The sequence below is a fragment of the Pimephales promelas genome, chromosome 4 (genome assembly GCF_988280905.1).
Source record: "Pimephales promelas chromosome 4, fPimPro1.hap1.1, whole genome shotgun sequence".
NCBI classification, from domain to species: domain Eukaryota; kingdom Metazoa; phylum Chordata; class Actinopteri; order Cypriniformes; family Leuciscidae; genus Pimephales; species Pimephales promelas.
Window position 1 is genome coordinate 18,358,572 of NC_142772.1, and position 19,936 is coordinate 18,378,507.

The window sequence follows — 19,936 nt, forward strand, 5'->3', positions numbered from 1 at the left end:
GCGTCATGTCGCCGGAAAACCGTTTCGACAGACGCCTTCAGGCTGAGGCACAGTCATGGGCAGCCGCTTTACGACAGGCCTATGACAGGACCATCATTCCACCTGGCACATAAACTGCCTGGAGATGTTGGCGGTGTTCCGAGCTCTTAGTCAGGGAGCCAAAGTCTCAAAAAAGGGTTGAACCTGACATGGTCTGCCATACTTTTTATTTCTGTTTTTTCTGTTAACTTTGACCCTAAGAACAAATAATTGAAGGGTCTGCTCTGCCGGAAGTATCGCGAAAAAAAATTTTGTTCATTTTAGTGTACGCACCCTTTATTTTTTATCAGGAAAAATGTGAAAAGTTATTTTTTCATCAAATTCTTTGTGGGTTGGATAGGTTCTCAATAAATGCATTCCAGATACACAGAACACATGTGCGGACAACATCCACTGAAAAAATAATTCATAAAACACATTTCTACATGATTTCGCATCAATTTAATGCAAAAAAACAGGCTTTTTTCACTTATTTTCCACTATTTTCATCTTTACTTCATTGGCAATCAACTATTCCCTTAAGTTATGACATCAGACAATATGCCATTCTTTTCACCAAACACTATACTCATTATAAAAATCCAAACAAAATCAATGGATCTGTGATGATTTCACTACTAGTTGGCGATCAACAGGCTCAGAATTTCAATAGAATTTTAGACTACTCTCAAAATTCTTAAAAACATGCTGGATATTTAGCATCATGGCTCACTTACAAACAAACAAACACACACACACACACACACACACACACACACACACACACACACACACACACACATACATGATCTTAGTTATTTTTATGAGTTTGGAACAACCAACCAACGGTTACCATCAGTTACCAACAGACTTCGAAGCTGCTCATCATTGTCTGTGCCGTGGTAAGTGATAGTGACTAATATACCGGTAGGTCTGCCCCAGAGTTTTGGGAAAAGAATGGTAATATGGATATTGTAATGGTAATTAACTGAAAGGACCACACCAGTCTTCAAATATTTCTGATGATTCCTCATCCCAAACGTATCCCTGTAGCAGCAGCATTCATTCTCTACTAGTTTGCTTAGCTAACTTTAGCCGTTTTAGCTAATTTCGGTGGTTTCTTTAAACGGCATTACTCCTCTCAGGTATGGGGTAGAGAGTAGAGACTTACTTTTTTTAAATGCTTAGAATATTATTCTCTAAGAGAGGTATGTGTCCTATATGTTTAATAAGCTTCAACCAGAAGTTCAGAAATTGCCAAAGTTTCAACTGGACTTGTTAGGTAAAGAAATAGATGAGAATAAATGCTGCTACAGGGATATGTTTGGGATGAGGAATCATCAGAAATAATATTGTTTGAAGACTGGTGTGGTCCTTTCAGTTAATTACCATTACAATATCCATATTACCATTCTTTTCCCAAAACTCTGGGGCAGACCTACCGGTATATTAGTCACTATCACTTCTAGCACAAACAATGATGAGCAGCTTCGAAGTCCGTTGGTAACCGTTGGTTGGTTGTTCCAAACTTATAAAAATTACTAAGATCATGTGTGTGTGTGTTTGTACTAAGTGAGCTATGATGCTAAATATCCAGCTTGTTTTTTAGAATTTTGAGAGTAGTCTAAAATTCTATTGAAATTCTGAGCCTGTTGATCCCCAACTAGTAGTGAAATCATCACAGATCCATTGATTTTGTTTGGATTTTTATACATTTTTCTGTGTAATGAGTATAGTGTTTGGTGAAAAGAATGGCATATTGCCTGATATCATAACGTAAGGGAATAGTTGATTGCCAATGAAGTAAAAATGAAAATAGTGGAAAATAAGTGAAAAAAACCGCCTGTTTTTTTGCATTAAATTGATGCGAAATCATGTAGAAATGTGTTTTATGAATTATTTTTTCAGTGGATGTTGTCCGCACATGTGTTCTGTGTATCTGGAATGCATGTTGAGAACCTACCCAACCCACTGAGGATTTGATGAAAAAAATAATTTTTCACATTTTTCTGATAAATAATAAAGGGTGCGTACACTAAAATGGCCACAATTTTTTTCGCGATATTTCCGGCAGAGCAGATCCTCTAATTATTTGTTCTTAGGGTCAAAGTTAACAGAAAAAACACAAATAAAAAGTATGGCAGACCATGTCAGGTTCAACCCATTTTATAGAGCTTTTGAGACTTTGGCTCCCCGACTATCTGAGGAGCTTCCTGCCGGACCTCAGAGTTCACCACGTCCTTGTGAGGTCAGACAATACGTCAGTAGTGGCCTAAATAAACCATCAGGGGGGCCTGAGGTCGCGCCCTCTATGCAGACTGGCGCATCAGATCCTCCTGTTGTCCCAGGGGAAACTGTTGTCTCTGAGAGCAACATACATCCCAGGGAGTCAAAATCAGGGAGCAGACATCCTGTCGAGACAGGGGCTGAGGCCCAAGGAAGGGAGACTTCACCCCAGGTGGTGTAGTCAATTTCTTAGAGGTTCGGCCTAGTGGAGACCTGTTCGCGTCTCGAGGGACGACCCACTGTGAAAAACTGTGGTTTTCCCTCACCCCTGCAGCCCTGTATCTGTGGAACTGCAGGGCCAAGATCTAGTTTCATTGCCATCAAGCATCAAGGTTTCAATCTAACGGTGATCCTATTTTGTTTAATGATTCCCAGGGACTGCTCCAATAGAGAATGTCATCTTTCAGATTGTGTAATAGCATAATACCATTGTCATTTTGATGTTTTCACAGGGCTATAACTGTTTAAACCCATTAGTCTGATAGTTCATGTATTATTTAGATATCAAATGCCAATCCAGATGGATATCAGCAAAATCTGACCAAATACAATTTTAAAGTCAGTGGTTTTAATATAAAATACAGCATTGGTGTAACTATAAGATATAACTGCAAGTCATTTAGTACACGCGGTTCTATGAATATGTAATTTAGCCCCACCTCCACTCACTCGTGACAGTCACGCATTGATGTGATTGGTTACAAGGAAGTTTGAGAAATCAGAATTTCAGGTTTACTGCCGTTTTAAGGAGAAAATACTCCGCAATGGTGCTGACTTGAGTTTGCTCATGGTTTGCAATCACATAGACATCTAAACAACATTAAAATCTTGATTTTTACCACGGGGGACTTTAAATAATTGCAGACTCTGGTCTGTATGATGTAGAAGACAGGAATAGACAGTATATTGATTTATGCCTGTTATTTACTAGCTCAGGGTTTCTCAAGTGGGGGGTTACACATCCTAGGGGTTCACAATTCACAACTGCAGCTGAGTTTTTTTTTTTTTTTTTTTTTTTTAGATTGTGAAAGAAATGGCTAATTATTTCCAAATGCATTTATATAAATATAATGTATCAAATTAAAATTAAAATCAATTCACGCTAAAGTAATTGATGTTTTTCTTCATATGTATTAAAACCTTCTCTGAAACATTTTTAGAAATCTCATGTGGCAGACCTATTTCCAGAAAATAATTTAGGTCATCAAGGTTTACTTTGGCTGAATAAAATCTTTGGGTAGCTGTCCTTGTTTTACTCTGATATCCTTGTTCCACTCTCTTCGGGGAGCTGGCCTGGGAATTGAAGGACTTAATCATAATCATATGCCATGTGACTGTACTGTAGACCAAAATGGACTTTATGAGGTGAGGCTATTTCCCCAGAATAACATTTAAGATGCATGCACATTTGTCCCATGTGACTGGGCAGGCATTTGCTGGTCATCATATTCAGGGAACCTGAATATAGTGGCATAAATATGAGTGCACCTCATAAAATATATTCCTAACTATTATGTAACGTTAAGGCAAGGCCATTTTAATGTTGCTTAAAGATGTTTAATGTTGACCTTGAAATTTACCAAAATTAAATTCTGTCAATGTAAATTTAAATTAATCAGTTTAAAAAGGGATTAACATTTTATCTAGCATAGGCATTTTTGGTCACAAGATCAAGTGTTTGACCAACAATATTTCTCCAAATGTTGTTGAAACTAGCCTAACAATGCTGTCTGAACATTTTAATATTGAGCATGTCAAGTCACCTTTATTTATGTATATATTGCTTTATACAATACAGATTGTTTCAAAGCAGCATTGCACAAATAACGATTCAATGATATAAACAGAATTCAACTCTTAAAGGAGCTCTGAAAGGATAATAGTAAACAGTCATTATTAAGTTGAAATCAGTTCAGTGTTGATTCATTTTGGTTCAAGAATTATGTAAAGTACATCAGTTTTTGAGATGAGTTCAATTCAGCTATGTTATCATCCAGCTAAGTTGAGTTATCATTCAATAATGTCAAAGCAGTCAAATCAGTAATATTGCTGAATGTTAAGCAGCACAGGCTCATTAGAAAATCGTACCTGTGACATTTATTTATTTTTTGAAAAATGCAAAATACGTTGCACCGTGCACATTTTGTGAAAGCTTCAAAGTGACATGTCCAGTGAGAGGCACTAAAAACGTGTTTCGTTTTTTCCTGAACAGATGAATATGGCAACATTTTAATACATTGGGTTTTACGTAGTTATTATACGTAGTAATTGAAATGTCCGGTAGGTAGGCTAAGTGGCGCTAACTGCTTAATGCTCCATGCATCATGTTTTAATATAGCATAGGCTACACCGACACTAAACCCTCAACCTACCCATACCCGATAATATTTACAAAAACGGCATACGTCACTTCCCCCACTTTCTCAAATTCCGACAGGAGAGCCCAACAAGATTTTTTTTTTTTTTTTACCTCTTTATGTTGTCATGGCTGAAGCAGCAAGTAACCAAATGTGAAATGCGTCAGAAACAGAGCGCGCGGGCAATCAGTTTAGTTGGTAATGTGTTGTGTAGCTTCGCACCTCGCCACATCCAGTGTAGACTGCATTGCTTGAGGGCGCTTAAGACAAAAGCATCCCCGTAGAGCTGGGGCGGGCAGCTTGCGCCAGTTTTTTTTTTTATTTTTTTTTTTTTTTATTTCAGGCAATGGCACAAAAGTACAAGGCAGACAAAATGTTTGTTAAGTCATACAGTGCAAAAAGAAACAAGAAACAAACAAAAAAACAACAACAAAAAACAAACAAAAAAAAACAAAAAAACAACAACAAACAAAACAAATCAAATTCTACCTGAAAGGGAGTGGGAAGAAGAAAACTTATTTAATCCCACCCCAGTTCACCACTTGGTGATTAATACATTAAGCTTCATGTTTACTTTGGTCACGGATTGTTTACATAGGTTGTATCATGGTGGCGTTACCACAGTCACAATAATTTATTATAACAACATTATCAAACAGTTTAAGAAGAATAAACAATACCAACTATGGTAATGAACAATATACCAATGATGGTAATGGACAATATACCAACGATGGTAATGGACAATATACCAACGATGGTAATGGACAATATACCAACGATGGTAAGGAAACATTGAGCACATGTTAACATTATAAGACAGAGTACAACATCAATATAAATTAAAAATCCTCCTCTCTGTATTTTAACCAGACCCTATGTTTATATGACAATTTAAATTGATGGATAGTTTGACATTGCTTTTGTTGTAAGTCCAGTTTGTTCCAGAGTTTCACTCCACATACAGACACACAATAATGTTTACGAGTAGTTCGGGCTCTTGGTAACGAAAAATATCCAAAGCCTCTCAAGTTATGAGCTCGCACAGGAATTTGAAAAAAACGTTGTAAGTTAGGCGGTAATAAGTTGTTAAATGCTTTATAGAGGACTATTGTTGTATTATATTTTACAAGATCATCGAGTTTTAACAAATTTGACTGCTTAAACAGCTTATGAGTATGTTCTAAGTAACCAACCTTATGAATGACCCTCACGGCTCTTTTCTGTAATATAATCAGAGGATTTATTGTGTTCTGATAATTATTTCCCCACACTTCAACACAATACATAAGGTATGGTAGTACCAAAGTGCAGTATAGGGTACGGAGTGCATTTTTATCAAGGTATAGTTTTGCTTTGTTTATAATTGAGAGGCTTTTGGAGATTTTTCTTTTAATGTGTCTGACATGGGGCTTCCAAGACAATTTACTGTCGATTATTACCCCCAAAAATTTATACTCACTCACAATTTCAATTTGGGTATCACCAATACTTATTCTCTGTTCAATCAATTTGCTACGATTACCAAACATCATTATTTTAGTTTTGTTTATGTTCAAAGATAATTTGTTTGTATCCATCCATTTTTTTATTATATTTAATTCCCTGTTTACCACATTTACGAGCTCCTTATAATCATCACTACTATAGAATATATTCGTGTCGTCTGCAAATAGTATGAGTTTCAGTACTTTGGATATAGTAAAAATATCATTTATATACACGTTAAATAATTTTGGCCCCAACACTGACCCCTGGGGGACACCACAAACTATGCCAAGAGTGTCTGATAAATACTGACCCATTTTTACAAACTGTGACCTCCCTGTTAAATAACTTTTTACCCAATCTCCAGCCAGCCCCCTAATTCCATATCTTTCCATCTTATTTAACAAGATTGTGTGATTAATAGTATCAAAGGCTTTTCTTAGATCAATAAAGATACCAACTGCATACTTTTTTTGCTCTAGTGCATTAGTAATTTCTTCAACAGCTTCAGTTATTGCCATCGAGGTAGTTCTTTTGGGCCTAAAGCCATACTGGCCATCATTAATTACATGATATTTCTCAAGAAACCTTTCAAGTCGAGAACTGAAAAGCTTCTCCAGAATTTTTGAAAACTGAGGCAAAAGAGAGATTGGTCTGTAATTAGTAAAAACGTGTTTGTTATCCTGTTTGAAAATTGGAATTACTTTAGCGATTTTCATTTTACTTGGGAAGCAGCCAGTTTGGAATGACAAATTACAAATGTACGTTAAGGGTTTTACAATATTCAATATAACTTTTTTAATCAATGTCATACTGATATCATGACAGTCGGTGGAGAACTTATTTTTACATTCACAGACAATGTTTGTTACTTCCTGCTCATTTGTAGCTGAGAGGAAGAATGAAAAGGAATTCCGTTCAATAGTTGATCTTATAGCTCCATTGTCTGGAATGTCAGCGGCCAACTTGGGGCCAACATTTACAAAAAACTTGTTAAACTTATTTACTACATTACTCATATTATATTCTTCACCAATTTCATCAATAAAGTGATCAGGATATATCAACTTTGAGGATCCTTGTTTGATTAGGCTATTCAAGACATCCCAAGTTCCTTTTATATTATTTTTATGTTCATATAGTTTTTTTTGATAATATAACCGTTTGCTTGTTCTTATAATATCAGTTAATTTATTTTTGTACTTCTTATATCTTTGTTCCACTTCTATTGTTTTTTCTTTAATAAACACTTTATAGAGATTATTTTTCTTTTTACAAGCATTAATTATTCCTTTCGTAATCCAGGGACTTTTTTTGTGTTTTTCCTTTATAGTATATTCTTTCACAGGGCAATGTTTATTGTGTAGGCAAGTGAAAATATCTAAAAAATTACAATAAGCACTGTCCACATTTGATTCTCTGTAAACTGAAGTCCAATCCTGGAGTGCTAAACTATTGTTTAAGGCACAGATCATGTCCTCAGTAATTTTGCGTGTAGAGATTTTTGCCATAGTATCTTTAGTTCCCTATCGAGGGAACTCAACACTGCGTCGATAAAATCGACTCTTTGGGGACGCTCCCTAAGCGTGCGCCTCTGAAGTATGAATGAAACTAATCCAATCCTGATTGGTGTTGCGTCGTGACGTAACATGTGACGGCATACCCGGAAGTATAAAAGTGACGCTGTCACAACACACACTAGCTTTCGCTCTTCAGCAAGCGCTTTATGTTGAAACTGTCTGTCTTATTTGGTGTTGTTTGTCTTATTATTGAAAGAAAGTATGGCCAGTGAACAATTCAAGAGGTGTGTGCATCCCTGCCCTCGTTTCATCACGGGTGGGGACGCACACTCTCTATGTGTGTATTGTTTGGGAGTGCAGCACGCACGGGCAGCTCTCGAGGGGGCTGCTTGTGAAATGTGTGAGGCTTTGCCTATTAGAGTGCTGCGCTCCCGGCTGGCGTGCTTTGACGAGCACGGTCAGGCTCGCGTTCCCCAGGGTTCCGGTCCCGCATATGTCGAGGCGATGCGGCGACTGAGATCCTGGGGTTCGCAGCGGGATCTGGCGGAGGAGAGTGAGAATGCTGAGGCATTTTCTCGCTCGCCATCGGCTGGTCCCGCAGCCTCTGAGAGTGGTGTGGGAGCCCGCGCTGCGGTTTCTCCTACCCGCGATCAGGTCCCGGTGCTTGAGCTGTCTACTTCTGAGGAAGGGGACGTGCTCAGCATCGATGCGGACGACCGTGATCTCAGCACGCCATCACGCGGCCTGGGTTATGAGGAGCTGGTGGAGGTTGTGACACGCGCTGTGGCCAGACTAAACATCAGCTGGCCACAACATGAGCAGGAAACGCAAGTCACCAGTAAAATGGACGAGCGTTACCTGCAGCGCAGGTCACAGCCTCACCGCCGGGGTCTGCCGTTTTTCCCTGATCTCCATAAAGAGATCTCGAGAACGTGGGAAAGACCGCATTCGTCCCGTATTTCGAGTCCCAATGTAATAGATTACAGCAATGTTATGGGGGCTCGAGATATGGGATATGGGAAGATGCCGAAGGTGGAGGAGGCTTTAGCGAGCTATCTCTCTCCCGAATCGGCGTCTTCCCTAAAGACCCCGGTGTTGCCTAGTAAGCCCTGCAGAGAGACATCTGCATTGGTGGGCAGGGCTTACATGGCGGCGGGTCGGGCTGGTTCGTGTCTGCACTCAATGGCGATTTTGCAGGCATACCAGGCCGACCTCCTGAAAGATTTGGATGAGGGGGAGGGGCCTACTCCTGAAGATGTCGCGGAGTTGAGGAAGGCCGCAGATTTGTCTCTCCGGGCCACTAGGGAAGCGGCCAGCGCTATTGGCCGCTCTATGGCGGCCATGGTGGCCACGGAGAGGCATCTGTGGCTGAACTTATCCGGTATTAAAGAAAAGGATAGGTCCTTCCTGCTGGATGCGCCGCTTTCGGCTTCTGGCCTGTTCGGCGACGCCGTTCGGTTGTCGACAGGTTTCAGGAGTCGAGAAAACAATCTGCGGCGTTCCAGCAGTACCTCCCCCGGAAAGCGAAGGCCAAATCTAGTAGGGGGGGGCAAAGCAATCAGCCCCAGCCATCAGCCAGCTCCTCCCACAGGGCAGAGCAGAAGGAGAGCGTTTCCTCTAGAGCCCCCCCTCCGGGGTCTTGGCAACAGAGGAAACGCTCCCAAAAACCGAAGTCCTCCAGCCAGAGGGGCGACCTGAGGGACGTCATTCAGGCTAAGAGGACTTCGGAAAAGAGGTCCTAGCCAAGGCAGGACTTCAGAGGGCTGCCCCCTCCGCAGTGAGACAACCGAGGTTGTTCTCACAACGGGGCCCTCTAGGAAAAGATGCAGGTCCGCCGTTAACAGCGCTTCGGGCCGCATCAATTTCCAGCGAAAAGACACCAGAGGCCAGCCTCGAGAGGCTGGTACCCTTAGCAGATTTTGTAGAGGGATGGTATCATCTTCCCAACATATCTCCATGGGTCCTGCAGATAATACGAGTTGGGTACAGACTGCAGTTCGCGCACCGCCCCCCCAAGTTCTCTGGGGTGGTGCTCACTGCGGTGGTCCCAGAGCAGGCTCAGGTGTTGGAACAAGAAGTACAGACTCTGCTGTCGAAAGGAGCCATAGAACGTGTTCTTCCGGTAGACAGGGAGTCCGGGTTTTACAGCCGGTACTTTATAGTTCCAAAGAAGGATGGGGGGTTAAGGCCAATTTTGGATCTCAGGGTGTTGAACCGGTCTCTGAGAAGGTTCAAATTCAGAATGTTGACCATTCCAACAATCGTGAGTCAAATCAGATCCGAGGACTGGTTTGTCACGATAGATCTGAAAGACGCCTATTTTCACATCTCCATCCTTCCTTGTCACAGGAGGTACCTGAGGTTCGCTTTCGGGGGCGAAGCATACCAATATCGGGTTCTTCCGTTCGGCCTAGCACTCTCTCCCCGCACATTTACCAAGTGTATGGACGTGGCCCTTGCTCCACTGAGACTTCAGGGGATTCGCGTATTGAATTATCTCGACGACTGGCTTATTTTGGCCCAGTCTCGGGAGATGGCAGTTCGGCATCGAGATGTCGTTCTTGGCCATATTCAAAAATTGGGGTTAAGACTCAATTTGAAGAAGAGTGTGCTAGAACCGTCCCAGGGCACGACCTTTTTGGGAGTCGTGTGGAACTCGATTACAATGCAGGCACGTATGTCTCCCGCACGTATCGAGTCAATTCTGGCGATGGTGTCCAGGGTGAGGCTAGGTCAGGCCGTCACTGTGAAACACTTTCAAAGGATGCTGGGCCTCATGGCAGCGGCATCCAACATTATTCCTCTGGGCCTCCTTCACATGAGGCCCCTCCAGTGGTGGTTGAAGACCAAGGGGTTCTCACCCAAAGGAAATCCGTTCCGTATGATCAGAGTAACGCGCAAGTGCCTTCAGTCTCTGCAAATATGGAAGAAGCCTTGGTTCCTATCCCAAGGGCCAGTGTTGGGGGTGTCATGTCGCCGGGAAACCGTTTCGACAGACGCCTCCCTTACGGGCTGGGGCGCGGTCATGGACGGCCGCTTTACCAGGGGTCTGTGGCAGGACCATCATCGCACTTGGCATATAAATTGCCTGGAGATGATGGCGGTATTCAAGGCTTTGAGGAGCTTCCTCCCAGACATCGAGGGTCGCCACGTCCTTATACGGACAGACAATACGTCAGTGGTGGCCTATCTGAACCGACAGGGGGGACTCAGATCGCGCCCTCTGTGCAAACTGGCGCATCAGATTATCCTTTGGTCCCAGGGAAAGATATTGTCAATAAGGGCAATGTATATCCCAGGGGTTCAGAATCGGGGAGCAGACATCCTGTCGAGGCAGGGGCTGAGGCCCGGGGAATGGAGACTTCATCCGGATGTGGTGAAGTCGATATGGGAGAGGTTCGGACCGATGGAAGTGGATCTGTTTGCGTCTCGAGAGACGTCCCACTGTCCACTTTGGTTCTCCCTCTCACATCCAGCCCCACTGGGGTTGGATGCCATGGTACAGGCTTGGCCGAGGCTTCGCCTGTATGCTTTCCCCCCGATCGCTCTGCTCCCAGGGGTCCTGGAGAGGGTCCGTCAAGAGGGCATCAGTCTACTTCTGGTTGCCCCGAGATGGCCGACACGAGTATGGTTCTCGGATATAATATCACTCCTCATAGCTCCGCCATGGCCGATTCCTCTGAGGAGGGATCTATTGTCTCAGGCGGAGGGCACAATCTTCCACCCTCGCCCAGAGTTGTGGAAGCTGTGGGTCTGGCCTCTGAGGGGGTTCAGTACCTAAATGCTGGCTTATCAGCTGAGGTGGTTGAAACCATACTTAGCTCTAGGGCCCCATCTACCAGGAGATTATATGGCCTCAAGTGGAAGGTGTTTCACACTTGGTGTGGAGAACGAAGGTTGGATCCAGTAAACTGCCCAGTGGCTTCAGTTCTGGAATTCCTTCAGGATCGTTTCTCTGCGGGTCTCTCCCCGTCCACTCTTAAGGTGTACGTGGCTGCCGTTTCGGCTTTCCACGCGCCAGTAGATGGTGGACCTCTGGGGAGGCACCAGTTGGTCATTAGGTTTCTCCGTGGTGCTTGGAGGATGAGGCCGGCGATCAGGTCCAGGGTGCCTGCCTGGGATCTGGCAATAGTTCTGGAAGGGTTGTCCCTCGCTCCCTTCGAACCTTTAGAGTCGGCTTCGCCTAAGGACTTAACGTTGAAAATGGTCTTTCTCTTAGCGATTACCTCTCTTAAGAGGGTGGGAGATCTCCAGGCCCTGGCGGTAACGCCAGCTTGCTTGGAGTTTGCCCCTGGCAAAGTAAAGGCCTTTTTGCACCCGAGTCCGGGCTACGTGCCTAAAGTTCCTTCGAGTACGGCTCGCTCTGTAGTCCTTCAGGCATTCCATCCTCCACCTCATGTGTCGGCGGGAGAAGAGAGGCTTCACTTGCTCTGCCCCGTCAGAGCTTTGAGTGTATACTTGGAAAAGTCTGCTTCTTGGAGAAGATCTGACCAGTTGTTAGTATGCTTTGGGTCACCTAAGAGGGGGCTCCCGGCGACCAAACAAACTATAAGTAACTGGATTGTCCAGGCTATTACTGAGGCTTACAAGGTGCGTGGGGTTCCTTCACCTTTGGCCTTAAGGGCTCACTCGACTAGAGGCATGGCTTCCTCTAGGGCCCTTCTGTCGGGAGTACCTCTGCAGGAGATTTGTGAGGCAGCCGGCTGGGCTACCCCGCATACTTTCATCAGGTTTTACAGTCTCAGCCTTCCCAGTACGCCCGGTGCACACGTACTCGGCCCTTGCTGAGTGCCTAATCAGTTTCACTCTGGGGCGGGTCTGTTCGGTGCGTGGCCTAGTGGGTACTCGTTCCCCAAAGAGTCGATTTTATCGACGCAGTGTTGAGTTCCCTCGATAGGGAACGTCTCGGGTTATGACTATAACCCTTGTTCCCTGAGAAGGGAACGAGACACTGCGTCGTGTTGCCACGCCCCCTTTTCAGACCCTTGAGCGTCTTGCTTCATCGCGAGGCTAGTGTGTGTTGTGACAGCGTCACTTTTATACTTCCGGGTATGCCGTCACATGTTACGTCACGACGCAACACCAATCAGGATTGGATTAGTTTCATTCATACTTCAGAGGCGCACGCTTAGGGAGCGTCCCCAAAGAGTCGATTTTATCGACGCAGTGTCTCGTTCCCTTCTCAGGGAACAAGGGTTATAGTCATAACCCGAGACGTTTTCTTGAGGTTACAGTCACACAAAGAAAAAACAGGTAAGTGATCAGTGACTTCACATATGAGTAGGCCACTGATGATTTGATTTCCCATCATATTAGTAAAGATGTTGTCAATGATTGTGGCACTATGTGACGTTATTCTACTCGGTTTCGTTATAGTTGGGTACAGCGACAAGCTATACATTGTGTCAGTGAAGTCATCAACGTTTTTTAGTTTGGTTGGATTTAACAAGTCAATGTTAAAATCACCACAGATAAATATGTTTTTTTGGTTCACAGTAGAATACAGTTTACCCATCCACTCATTGAAAGTTTCTATGCTTGAACCAGGTGCCCGGTATATACAACTCATGAAGATATTTGTCTTTTTATCATTATGAATCTCCACTGTTATGCATTCAAATAAGCCATCCACAGCTATGGTCATATCAGTTGAAACACTAAATTGAATTGATTTGTGGATGTACAAAGCAACCCCCCCTCCTATTTTGTTTATTCTGTTTGTATATCTTAATTCATAGCCATCAAGACAAAAATCAATACCTTTATCATCATTAAACCAGGTTTCAGTAATTGCAATAATGCTAAATGGATGAGTGAAGTGTTCCAAATAATCTTTGATAGATTCAAAGTTGGTGTACATGCTTCGACTGTTAAAATGTATTATTGACAGATTACCTTCTGGTTTTACACTGTTTTCATATTGTTCTTGGGTAAGATAATTGCAGTTTTTAGCAATCGAAGAGAAAAAGTTATTGTCAGGGTCTATCTCAGTATCAGGCTCTGTTGTGGTGTGCACTTGATACTCACACGTCTCCAGTTCCATTTGTTGATGTTGTAGAATGTTCTGTAGCATGTCCATATCAACACTTGATGTAATCTGTGTTCTTGGTTTGTATAGCATTTGTTAGTGTATGGAGTCACAAGCTACTTTGATACCAGGTGCTGCATCAATGTCAATACTTATCGAGATCTTCTATACTCTTCACCATCAAAACTTTTGCTTCCTCCGGTGTCCCATTTAGTTTGATGAAGATCTTACAGTTAGTTACCCAGGTTTGTTGAATCTTGCCTTGTTTTTTAAGTTGTCGTGCAATCCTTGAGATGTCAGCATTTTTCTTTGTCAAGTGTTCATTTATGAAAACATTTGTGCCTTTCAGTTTGCGTCCTTGCTTCAGGAGTGCTATTTTCTTTTTTCGATTGGTAAACCTCATGATGACCGCTGGTGGTCTCTCATTCTTCGTGGGCAGTGGGTGACACGCCTCGATGTGCTCCAGGTCCATCTCTATCCCCCTGTTCTGGAGGTAGGAAGCAACCTGTTGTTCCACCGACTGTGTCTCCTGGTCGCTGGGCTCCCCGGTGTTCGTGGCCACCGCACGCGCATAGGAGCGCGGCCTGATCTTAATCCCGGTGATGACCACGTCATTCATGCGGGAGTATTGTTCCAGCTCGTCCACTCTCCGCTCAAGATCCACAATACGCTGGTCTTTTTCCGCGTTCTGGAGGCGTAGTTGTTTCACCTCCTCCAGTAGTCCCAGGAGCTGATCCTGCTGCGCTCTAACCGCAGCCACATCGCCGCACAGGGAGTGGATAGAGAGCTTTATCTCCTCGAATTCCTCCGGTATCGGGCCTTTCCTCGATGGGGGCATTTTGGTGATTTATACGCCAAGCATCCAGTATCCAATATCCAAAGGAATTTCTCATAAAACTCGTTTGAATTTTCCCGGATAAGCGTGGTTAACGTCTCGCGTCGCGCAAGCACTGCGTCCAAAAGTTTAAGACGTTAAAGTATACTGATTACTGAGTTTTGTAGGGGCTATACATTCTTGCAAGTAAATAATACATGATTAGACGAACAAAATAATCAGTCAGGATAACTATCCTATGTCTGCAGGTGTGACGATCAGCAGCCGTGGTGCCCTCGAGAGCCACTAGAGGGCACCCTCTCCCCATGTTTGTTTCCCCTGGACTCTTTGTGTTTCATTATGTTCAGCTGTGTTTCATCATTGGTTATTGAGTTCCTTATTTAAGCCTGAGTTTTCCCTGTGTCCCTTGCGAAGTCTTGTTACACTGTAAGCGTGCAATTCCGAGCGTTATTCCCTGTTCTGTGTCTCCGTGTTTCCCTGGACTCTTGACCCTTGCCTGTTTCCTGGACTGTTCACGAACCTGTGCTGCCTGCCTCGACCATTGCCTGTTTTGACCACGAGTTTCTGGATTGCCCCTTTGTTTAAGTGTTTGCCAGTTTTCATGTCTGCCTGTTTTAATAAAGTGCTGCACATGGATCCGACCGTCTCTGTCCGTACGTTACAGAAGACTTCGCCAAACGAGGATCCAGCAGACTTTCTGCATCTATCCGCCGTGGTCAAGACCCGCTCTTCAATGCTAGCCTCTCATAGTTCTCAGCTGGCGAGACTAACTTCTCTCCTCGAGGAACTAGCTAGCTCCGTGCAATCATGGTCTCCGCAGAGCTCAAGCACAGCGGCTAATCAAGCCCAAACCCCCGCTGCACCTGTTCCACCGCAACCCAGTGTGAGTACCGCATGCAGTAATTCCAGTACGCCGTTTCCCGAGAAGTTTAATGGCTCACCTGAAGCGTGTGAAGGATTTCTGCAGCAGTGCAGCTGGTACATGAGTCATCAGCCCCAGTTATACGCCTCGGATATCGACCGCGTTTCTTTCATCTGCTCACTGTTAACTGGAAAGGCTCTGGAGTGGGCAGGCACGTTTTGGGAACCAGGTCGGATGTCGTTTCCTCCTTTCGACGTGTTTACCGCCCTGTTCAGAAAGGCTTTTGAACTCCCCGCAGAAAAGGAGGGTCTCGAGGAACTGCTCTTTTCCCTGCGCCGGGGAGTTTCGTATGCGGCGGATTTCTCTCACTCACTCCGCACGCAGCATAAGCCTCAGCTCGCTAAACTGTTTGATCCTCCCTTAAGGACCGTCAGAGGAGCTTCTAAGCATATCGTTCCTGCCAAAACCACTCATGTCGGACCCCTCGAGCCCGTATCCCGCACTGGCCCTGTTAAAAGTGCTGTTCCTAAGACAGCGGAGGTGTCGCGGGTCGAACCGGAGTTTGAGCGCGTGCCAGCCGACTCGAGTGAGTCAAGTGCCGAGCTGAGTGAATCAAGTGAGTCAAATAGCGAGCTGAGTGAATCGAGTGCCGAGTCAAGTGAGTCAAGTGCTGAGCCGAGTGAATCAAGTGTGTCCAGTGTTGAATTTAGTCTGTCCAGTGAGTCTTCAGTTCAAGTATTTGAATCTCCTCTTCTAGTGAGCGCTGAATCTCCTCTGCAAGTGAGCGCTGAATCTCCTCTGCAAGTGAGCGCTGAATCTCCTCTGCAAGTGAGCGCTGAATCTCCTCTTCAAGTGAGCGCTGAATCTCCTCTTCAAGTGAGCGCTGAATCTCCTCTTCAAGTGAGCGCTGAATCTCCTCTTCAAGTGAGCGCTGAATCTCCTCTTCAAGTGAGCGCTGAATCTCCTCTTCAAGTGAGCGCTGAATCTCCTCTTCAAGTGAGCGCTGAATCTCCTCTTCAAGTGAGCGCTGAATCTCCTCTGCAAGTGAGCGCTGAATCTCCTCTGCAAGTGAGCGCTGAATCTCCTCTGCAAGTGAGCGCTGAATCTCCTCTGCAAGTGAGCGCTGAATCTCCTCTGCAAGTGAGCGCTGAATCTCCTCTTCAAGTGAGCGCTGAATCTCCTCTGCAAGTGAGCGCTGAATCTCCTCTGCAAGTGAGCGCTGAATCTCCTCTGCAAGTGAGCGCTGAATCTCCTCTTCAAGTGAGCGCTGAATCTCCTCTTCAAGTGAGCGCTGAATCTCCTCTTCAAGTGAGCGCTGAATCTCCTCTTCAAGTGAGCGCTGAATCTCCTCTTCAAGTGAGCGCTGCATCTCCTCTTCAAGTGAGCGCTGCATCTCCTCTTCAAGTGAGCGCTGCATCTCCAGTTCAAGTGAGTGAGTTGTCCAGCCCAGCGAGTGTGTCTAGCCCTGTGACGCGCCGCCGCAGGAGGAGAAGGAGGACTCGTTTGGTTCGCCAGGCCCCGGTGAGCGTGCCCAGACTCCTCGCCCTGCCGGCCCCGCCTCTGCGCCTCGCCCTGCCGGCCCCGCCTCTGCGCCTCGCTCCGCCGGCCCCGCCTCTGCGCCTCGCTCTGCCGGCCCCGCCTCTGCCGGCCCCGCCTCTGCCGGCCCCGCCTCTGCGCCTCGCTCTGCCGGCCCCGCCTCTGCGCCTCGCTCTGCCGGCCCCGCCTCTGCCGGCCCCGCCTCTGCCGGCCCCGCCTCTGCGCCTCGCTCTGCCGGCCCCGCCTCTGCGCCTCGCTCTGCCTGCACCCTTCAAGCTCCGGGAGGCCTTTCCTGTACCAGTTCACCACCCAGAGGCTCCTCCCGTGAATTTCCCCAAGTATTTTTTGGGGGGGGGCAGTAGGTACTCTGTGGGGGCCATGGAGGTGATCCTGACATGGACCTCTGAGTCCGTGAGGGCCATGGAGGCGAGGCTGTCATGGACCTCGCCTGTGTCTGCTCCGCCCTGGCCGCCATCACGTCCTGCTCCTTCCTGGTCACCCACGCTCCACGGCCCCAGGCCTCTCCATGTGCCTGGCCTCCTGCCTCTCCATGGGCCTGGCCCTCCATCCCAGCCCCCGTCGACCTCCCCCCGGAGCTCTTAGGAGCGTCTGGAAGCCGCTCCTTAGAGGGGGGGTTATGTGACGATCAGCAGCCGTGGTGCCCTCGAGAGCCACTAGAGGGCACCCTCTCCCCATGTTTGTTTCCCCTGGACTCTTTGTGTTTCATTATGTTCAGCTGTGTTTCATCATTGGTTATTGAGTTCCTTATTTAAGCCTGAGTTTTCCCTGTGTCCCTTGCGAAGTCTTGTTACACTGTAAGCGTGCAATTCCGAGCGTTATTCCCTGTTCTGTGTCTCCGTGTTTCCCTGGACTCTTGACCCTTGCCTGTTTCCTGGACTGTTCACGAACCTGTGCTGCCTGCCTCGACCATTGCCTGTTTTGACCACGAGTTTCTGGATTGCCCCTTTGTTTAAGTGTTTGCCAGTTTTCATGTCTGCCTGTTTTAATAAAGTGCTGCACATGGATCCGACCGTCTCTGTCCGTACGTTACAGCAGGCTGATAGTCATGATTGTTACTTGTTTTCTGGTGAAAGTGTCTTGCCTCAGGCTTTAATGCAAATCAAATTTAATGAAAATTTGCAGATTCATCTGTAGCTTGAAATTATAATATTGACGATATGGGTATTATCTACCAACCCGGTCTCATCCCAAGACGTCATATAACTAACATATATAACTTCCCAGACAGCAAACTGACATTGAATCAACGTGGAAACGACGTCTCTTATGACATTGAAACAACGTTGATTTGCTCATCGAATTAACGTTGAACCAACGTCAGACGCGGAATTCTTCAAAGCTAAATGAAATCGAAAATTGGTTTGCTTTCATAACGTTGAAACAACGCGTTGATTTCAAGTTGATTTTCCGTTAGTTTTGAAAGAATGATGCATCTGACGTTGGTTCAACGTTAATTCGATGAGCAAAACAATGTCAGATCAACGTTGTTTCGATGTCATATTTCCACGTTGATTCAATGTCAGTTTGCTATCTGGGTTTACACTACTTCAGATCGCAATTCTCGCGCATGCGTCGTGGAAATCTAAGGAAATCTCGTTTCTGGCCGAAAAGTATTCGCGTCGCTTGATAAACATATAGTTGAGCCACGGTAGTCACTTGAGATATTTAAACATTTTCTTCATTGACTTTCTGCCGTCAAGAGGCAGTCCCTTAGGAGCCAATGTGGTAGTTATACAGCTCTCAAATTAAATCAAAAATATCTTCATTTGTGTTCCGAAGACGAACGAAGGTCTTACGGGGTTGGTACAGCATGGGGGTGAGTAATTAATGACTTAATTTTCATTTTTGGGTGAACTAACCCTTTAAAGGTACTCTAAGCGATGTTGGGTGACGTGACTTCTTGTTGACATTTAAAGTATTTTCAAACAAAAAAGAGGCTAGATAAACCCTCCCTCCTCCTCATCTGCACTGACCCCACCCCCAGGGCCTTCTTGTCAGTTATTGGCTGGAACAGTTTGTTGTGTTCCGTGGAGCTGGTTGCCGCAGTTTGTTTTTGTTGCCATTTGTGGAGCCTGGGTTGTCTGCATAGACCGTGTTTTTTTACAGTGTGTTTAGGGGATAGGCAGCTAGCGGATAGTCATAGACATACTGTATACACTAGACCTCACCTTGGGGTTCTAAGCATGCGTCAAAACCGCCGCCATCTTGGAACAGGGGTCTTGTCATAGGAAGTAGCTAGGTAACGCTGCTATCTCTGCCTTTACTTCGAATTCGTTGATGGTGGCGGACTTTTGTGCAGCGTATGATCACGGATGAAATCTGAACTAGGAGGAATGTTTTTTTTTTTTAAAAATTCGTTCTGGAATCCATGATAAATACATGTCTGACCGTTGGAACAAACCAAAAAAACAAGAAAAATCGCATTCATGATAATTTATGGTGATTTTATTTCCGTTAGACCTGTGTCTACTACATTGACGCTGATGCATTAAAGTGGAGGGGCTCCCCTGTTTCAAGATGGCGGCTCTATTGACGCATTCGTTCCAATGAACTGCCGTAGCCTAGGTGAGGTCTAGTGTATACTGTATGTCTATGGCGGATAGTGAGGAAATGTTTGCTGTATTTGACAAAAAATGTTTGGGCCTAAAAAACGGGTGACATCGCTTAGAGCACCTTTATAAAGATATCTTTAAATATCTTTAAAAACTTGTAATACTGTCATTCACTTAGAGTTACTATGGTAGCTAACTGTACATTTACATTTTTTTAAAATTAATCTATTTATCTATTTTCTGAGATTTACTTCTTACGATATATAGATAAATTTGATGTAAAGCCCTGAATCTGTTCTGTCTGTATTGATCTACTCTTATTTAGCCTATACAGTAGGCTTGATAATGGCTTTTTAATTATACTAATAAATTCAGGCACTCAACAAATCTCACCAGTTGGTCTGTTTGACAGATTGACTGTGAAAATAGTTGC